Genomic DNA, 5918 nt, shown 5'->3' with positions numbered 1-5918 from the left:
TCATGACAGACACTTTCCAAGGTGCACTTGTCCAGAGAGAATGTGCCAGTCTCTGGCAGGATAGAACTGACCGGTGAGGATGAACTGTGGCAGGGGGACAGGCAGGGTCAGTTGGTGGTGACGCCAGGTGGGACCCCAAGGAAACAATGTTAGCAGAGTAATGATGAACACGGGCTTTTTGATTTAGAAATTAAAAAACTGTTTAACCAGGGGTTTGGCAATGCCACATGTACCCAAGCTTCATCAGAATGTTCTGCACAGAAGGAAATCCAAAGGCAAGGAGGCTGTGGTCCACACTTTGCTGTGTCAACCCCAACCGTGTGCGGTGCTGCCCAGCGGGTGCTGGCTTGAGCAGGACACCGTGCCCTCAACTCAGCCCTTCGGGGGACCCTGGTCAGAGCCTCGTTTGTCTGTGCTGTTGCTGGGATGCCACGTGAACAAAACAAGCTGCTTTTCCACGCTGTTTACCGTCTCGTGGTCATAGACAAGGTCAAAGCCAAACTGAGCTACACGGAACAGGGTCAAGTGTCCATGATTGCGAGCCAGGGTGATGTGATGGGCAAAGACTGGCGGTGGAAGGGCACTGTGGAACCCCGGGGTGGCCAGGGACCATCCCTCTCAGGAGATGTCAGTGAGAAGGGACCATGGGCAGTGGATTGTGGGGTATAGCTCTGCAGACGCGCTGGGCAGGGGACATGAAGGAGGTGGGTCAGGGCGCACTCTGCGGTTGGGGAAGTGGGTGGTGTTGGTCAGCTGGATCCACACGTGAGGACAGCAGGAAGGGGCACACGGAGCTGGGCAGGCAGTGGGGAGCCTTGGCAGGGACCCTGGCTTTCCCTGCTGTGCAGAAGAGTGATGGGACCTATGACTGCTGCCAGGGTCTCTGTAGTGACTGTGCCCACAGGGAGGTGGAGGCGGAGAGACCCGTGGGGGCACGCGACCTTCTCATGGGGGGGGACGGGGGAGCCGTGTCATGCAGGAGGCCAGTCCTGCCGGACAGTCGGCAGGTTCTGAAGGTGAGCGGTCAGCTTACCTGCTGGACCGAACGTGAGATCTGAGACAGAGAGAGTCCAGGAGGAGACGAAGGTTTTCTGCCCCCCGATGTGGAAGGAAGCAGAGGCTGTTCTCTAAGATCGAAAGGGGTGGAATCAGGGACTGACCAGCTCACGTTTGGGTGCATCAGGCTCAGATGCTTTCAAAATGCACGTGGAGATGTTGAGCGGACGGACTGCCTGGATGGAGCAGGTACGAGGCCCAGGGACGCGGACAGCGTCCAAAGATCACTGTGCTCTTGGCGGGGGCGATAGGAAAAGCACATGGTGGAGAATGTGGAACATTGTGACACAGTTAAAGCACAGAATAAAGTTAAATACATAAGTGCCCCAGGCATTATTCTCTCAATTCAGGGCAGCTTCAAAACACGCTCAACTAGAAATTGACTTCTGTGTTTTCTTGGTGAAAAGAGCCACATGGCTTATAAAAGAAACTTGTACCAGAAATTTAAACATTCATATCCTAAAATGATGGAGGTTAAGAATCTCTATTAAGGAGAATCAAAGAGAAAGAAAGAAAGAAAGAAAGAAAGAAAGAAAGAAAGAAAGAGGGAGGGAGGATGGAAGGGAGGAAGAAAAAGAAAGAAAGAAAGAAAGAAAGAAAGAAAGAAAGAAAGAAAGAAAGAAAGAAAGAAAGAGAAATCCCATGTCTTGCCTTGACATCAGATCACAGGCTTCCCTAGTGACTTACTAAAAAAATATTACGTAAATGACTTGCTGCTTTGTAAGTGAATCGTGCATAAGACAGGTTAAATCACCATGTTGGAAAACACTGCCCCTTTTGGGAACCTGCGTGGGGCTTTACCTGAAGATCTCTGGGAAGTCAGAGAGTCAGCTCCATAAAAACCGAAGACGGGCTATTCGATGAAGACGCCTTCCTTTGGAACTTGTAAGAACCCAGAGTCAGAACCACCGTGAAAGCCTGCCTAAAGTTTGCTAGGATCTGTAGAAAAGGGATATCACTCCCCCCCGCCCCCGAAAGGACCATGGGAAAAGAATTGTGAGGATTGATCCAAGAGGACATTTCAGAAAGCAGTGTCCAGTCGCTGGCCCCTGGCATGGGTCAGCGAGCAGGTCGGAAAGGGGCAGAACCTGGAAACATAGCCTCATCCAGTGCAAGAGTCTTTGTGAGAGAGGGTAAGAAAATAGATTTAAATGGATTAAGGAGGGGGCTTCAAAACAACTTTGAACATGCAGAATAAACAAGGCAAATGGCCCATGAAAGTGATGAGTGAGTCTTGTCCCTATAGCACCGGCTGCCATCCGTACAGAGAGGGACAGGCCACCTCCCTCGGTCCCCGGTGGGAGTATTTCCCTCTACAAAGTCAAGGGGTAGTTTAATTAGAATATCAGCTTTGGGTGTTGATGGTGGGGCTTGCGCTCTCTCCTTGAGGTCTTTGGGGGAAGTTGAGTCCCCTTTGCTGGTTTACAAGACCAGAGTAATAAGTATACTACAAAGACTCTTCATTTTAAGAATCGGTTTTCTATGATGCTGGCAAGGGGTATAAAGATTAGAATGATTGAAAAATATAGGATTGATGCTAGTTGGCCAATAATAATATAGGGGTGTTCTATGGGTTGGCCTTCGATTCATGTGAGTGTGATGAGGTCTGCAACTAGGAGTCAGAATATGCATTGGCTAAGGGGATGGAACGTTATACTTCGTTGTTTTGAGGTGTGTAGTATAGGGACTAGAGCTAGGATTAGAATAGATAGAACTAGTGCTAATACGCCTCCTAGTTTGTTGGGAATAGATCGTAGGATAGTGTAGGCGAATAGAAAATATCACTCTGGCTTAATATGAGGGGGAATGTTCAGTGGGTTGGCCGGGGTATAATTGTCTGGGTCTCCTAATATGTCTGGGGCAAATAATATGAGTGCTAATAAGGCTGTCAGCATTAACAGGAATCCTAAGATATCCTTAATTGTATAGTAGGGGTGAAAGGAGATTATATCTGCATTTGAGGGGATACCCGTTAGGTTATTTGACCCTGTTTTTTGGAGGAATAGTAGGTGTACTATAACTAGGGCTGTGATAATGAATGGGAGGAGGAAGTGGAAGGCGAAGAACGGGTCAGAGTGACCTTGTCTACTGAGAAGCCTCCTCAGATTCATTCAACTACATTTGTTCCAATATAGGGAATAGCGGAGAGGAGATTTGTGATAACTGGCTCCTCAGAAAGATATTTGGCCCCATGGTAGAACATATCCTATGAAGGCGGTTGCTATAACTGCGAATAGTAGGAGAATCCCTACGTTTCAAGTTTCTGTGAAGGTATAAGACCCGTAGTAGAGACCTCGTCCTACATGGAGATACAGGCAGATAAAAAATATGGAGGCACTATTGGCATGGAGATAGTGGAGGAGCCAGCCATAATTTACATCTCGACAGATGTGTGTTACAGAATTGAATGCTGTGGCGGTGTCAGAATGTGCATGGCAAGGAATAGGCCTGTTAGGATTTGCACTGCTAGACAAATCCCTAAAATGGATCCAAAGTTTCATCAGGAGGAGATACTTGAGGGTGTGGGGAGGTCAGTGAATGAGTCATTGATGATTTTAAAGAGTGGGTGGGATTTACGGATGTTGGTCATTATTCTTTTTTTTTTTTTTTGTATTTTTCTGAAGCTGGAAACGGGGAGAGACAGTCCGACAGACTCCCGCATGTGCCCGACCGGGATCCACCCTGCACGCCCACCAGGGGGCAACGTTCTGCCCACCAGGGGGCGATGCTCTGCCCCTCTGGGGCGTCGCTCTGCCGCGACCAGAGCCACTCTAGTGCCTGGGGCAGAGGCCAAGGAGCCATCCCCAGCGCCCGGATCATCTTTGCTCCAATGGAGCCTCAGCTGCGGGAGGAGAAGAGAGAGACAGAGAGGAAGGAGAGGGGGAGGGGTGGAGAAGCAGATGGGCGCTTCTCCTGTGTGCCCTGGCCGGGAATCGAACCCGGGACTTCTGCACGGCAGGCCGATGCTCTACCACTGAGCCAACCGGCCAGGGCCGGTCATTATTCTTATAGTTGAAGTACAACGGTGATTTTTCATGTCATAGGTCATGGATAGAGGCCATGTAGGAATTATGATGACATATATTGCGTTTATCTTAAGTATCATTTTCATAGTTGGGTTTATGGGTTTTTTTTCTAAGCCTTCACCAATTTATTGAGGATTGGGGTTGATTGTGAGTGGAGGGGTGGGTTGTGGTATTGTAATTAGTTTTGATGGGCCATTTTTAGGTCTCATGGTGTTTTTGATTTATTTAGGGGGAAATTTGTATTTTCTAGGTTTAGTGCAAAGATCTGTTGAAGCTCTCATGTATTGGAGTTGATTATAAATCATGCTATAGAAGCAATAAAGCCAATATCTCCAATTCGGTTATATAGGATTGCTTGGAGGGTAGCGGTGCTGGCGTTTGTGCGGCCATATCATCATCCGATGAGTAGAAAGGATATAATTCCTACTCCCTCTCAGCCGATAAAAAGCTGAAACAGGTTGTTGGCTGTTACTAGAATTATTATTGTAATTAGAAATATTAGTAGATATTTAAAGAAGTGGTTGATATTTGGGTCTGAGTGTGTATATCATATTGAGAATTCTATAATAGATCAGGTGACGAATAGTCCTACTGGCATGAATAGTATTGAGAAGTAGTCGAATTTGAAGCTAAGGGTTAATTTGATTGTTTGAATTGTAATTCAGTGTCGTTCAAGATTACTATTTCTTGGTGGGAGCTGATAAATAATAAGGTCGGGATTAGGCTAGCTGCGAAGGAGTATGAGACTATGGTCTTAATGTAATTTGGGTAGTTTGGTTTTTTGTCTAGATTAAGGGCTGTTGCTACAATTGGTATAGTTAGTAGAAGCAGTGCTAGTATAATAGATATATTAAATAGGTTTATTACTTTTATTTGGAGTTGCACCAATTTTTTGGCTCCTAAGACCAACAGATAACTACTATCCTTTAAAAGCTTGAAAAAGCCGCGGTTTTAGGCGCGGTGGCATGAGTTAGCAGTTCTTGCATACTTCTTCGGTAAATAAGGGGGTTTAGACCCTATTACTAGATTCACAATCTAGGGTTTTTTTTAAACTCTATTTACAGTATAATGTACCCAGGATGATTTTTGGATTAATTGATAGGAGGAGTAGGGGTACTAGGTGTATTGCTATTAGTGTATTTTCTTGTGTGTAGTTAGGCTTGATATTATTAATGTGGTGGGTGTGTTTACCTCATTGAGTTATGATTAATATATATAGGGAGTAAAGGGCGGTGATAATAATGTTTAGTCCCATAAGGATAATAGACATGTTTGATCAGGAGAATGTTGCTATAACTACAAATAGCTCTCCAATTAAGTTAATAGTAGGGGGGAGGGCTAGGTTGGTGAGGCTTGCTAGAAGTCATCAGGAGGCTATAAGGGGTAAGATGGTCTGTAGGCCGCGTGCTAGGATCATAGTTCGACTATGGACTTGCTCGTAATTGGAATTGGCCAAGCAAAATAGTATAGAGGAGGTTAGTCCGTGGGCAATTATTAGAGCAGTGGCCCCTATGTAGCTTCATGGGGATTGGATGAGAATGGCTACAATCACCAAGGCCATATGACTTACTGATGAATAGGCAATTAGTGATTTTAGGTCTGTTTGACGTAAGCAGATTGAGCTTGTTATGATTATACCTCATAGTGAAAGCATTATAAACGGGTATGCCATATTACTTGTGAGTGGGTTGAGAGGGTTGTGATTCGTAGAATTCCGTAACCTCCTAGTTTTAATAGCACTGCGGCAAGTACTATAGATCCTGCAATAGGGGCTTCTACATGTGCTTTGGGGAGTCAGAGGTGGAGTCTGTAGAGGGGTATTTTTACTATAAATGC

General features: G+C 46.0%; 1 non-coding gene across 1 annotated transcript; it reads right to left on the bottom strand.

The window, feature by feature from the left end:
* Positions 1 to 3974: 3974 nt before the first annotated feature.
* Positions 3975 to 4050, bottom strand: TRNAG-GCC (transfer RNA glycine (anticodon GCC)). Its single transcript has one exon. It is a non-coding gene; the product is annotated as a tRNA-Gly (tRNA).
* Between the last annotated feature and the right edge of the window lie 1868 nt (positions 4051 to 5918).

Source organism: Saccopteryx bilineata, chromosome 1 (genome assembly GCF_036850765.1).
Source record: "Saccopteryx bilineata isolate mSacBil1 chromosome 1, mSacBil1_pri_phased_curated, whole genome shotgun sequence".
NCBI classification, from domain to species: Eukaryota; Metazoa; Chordata; class Mammalia; order Chiroptera; family Emballonuridae; genus Saccopteryx; species Saccopteryx bilineata.
This window is presented reverse-complemented; position numbering and strand designations above follow the sequence as displayed.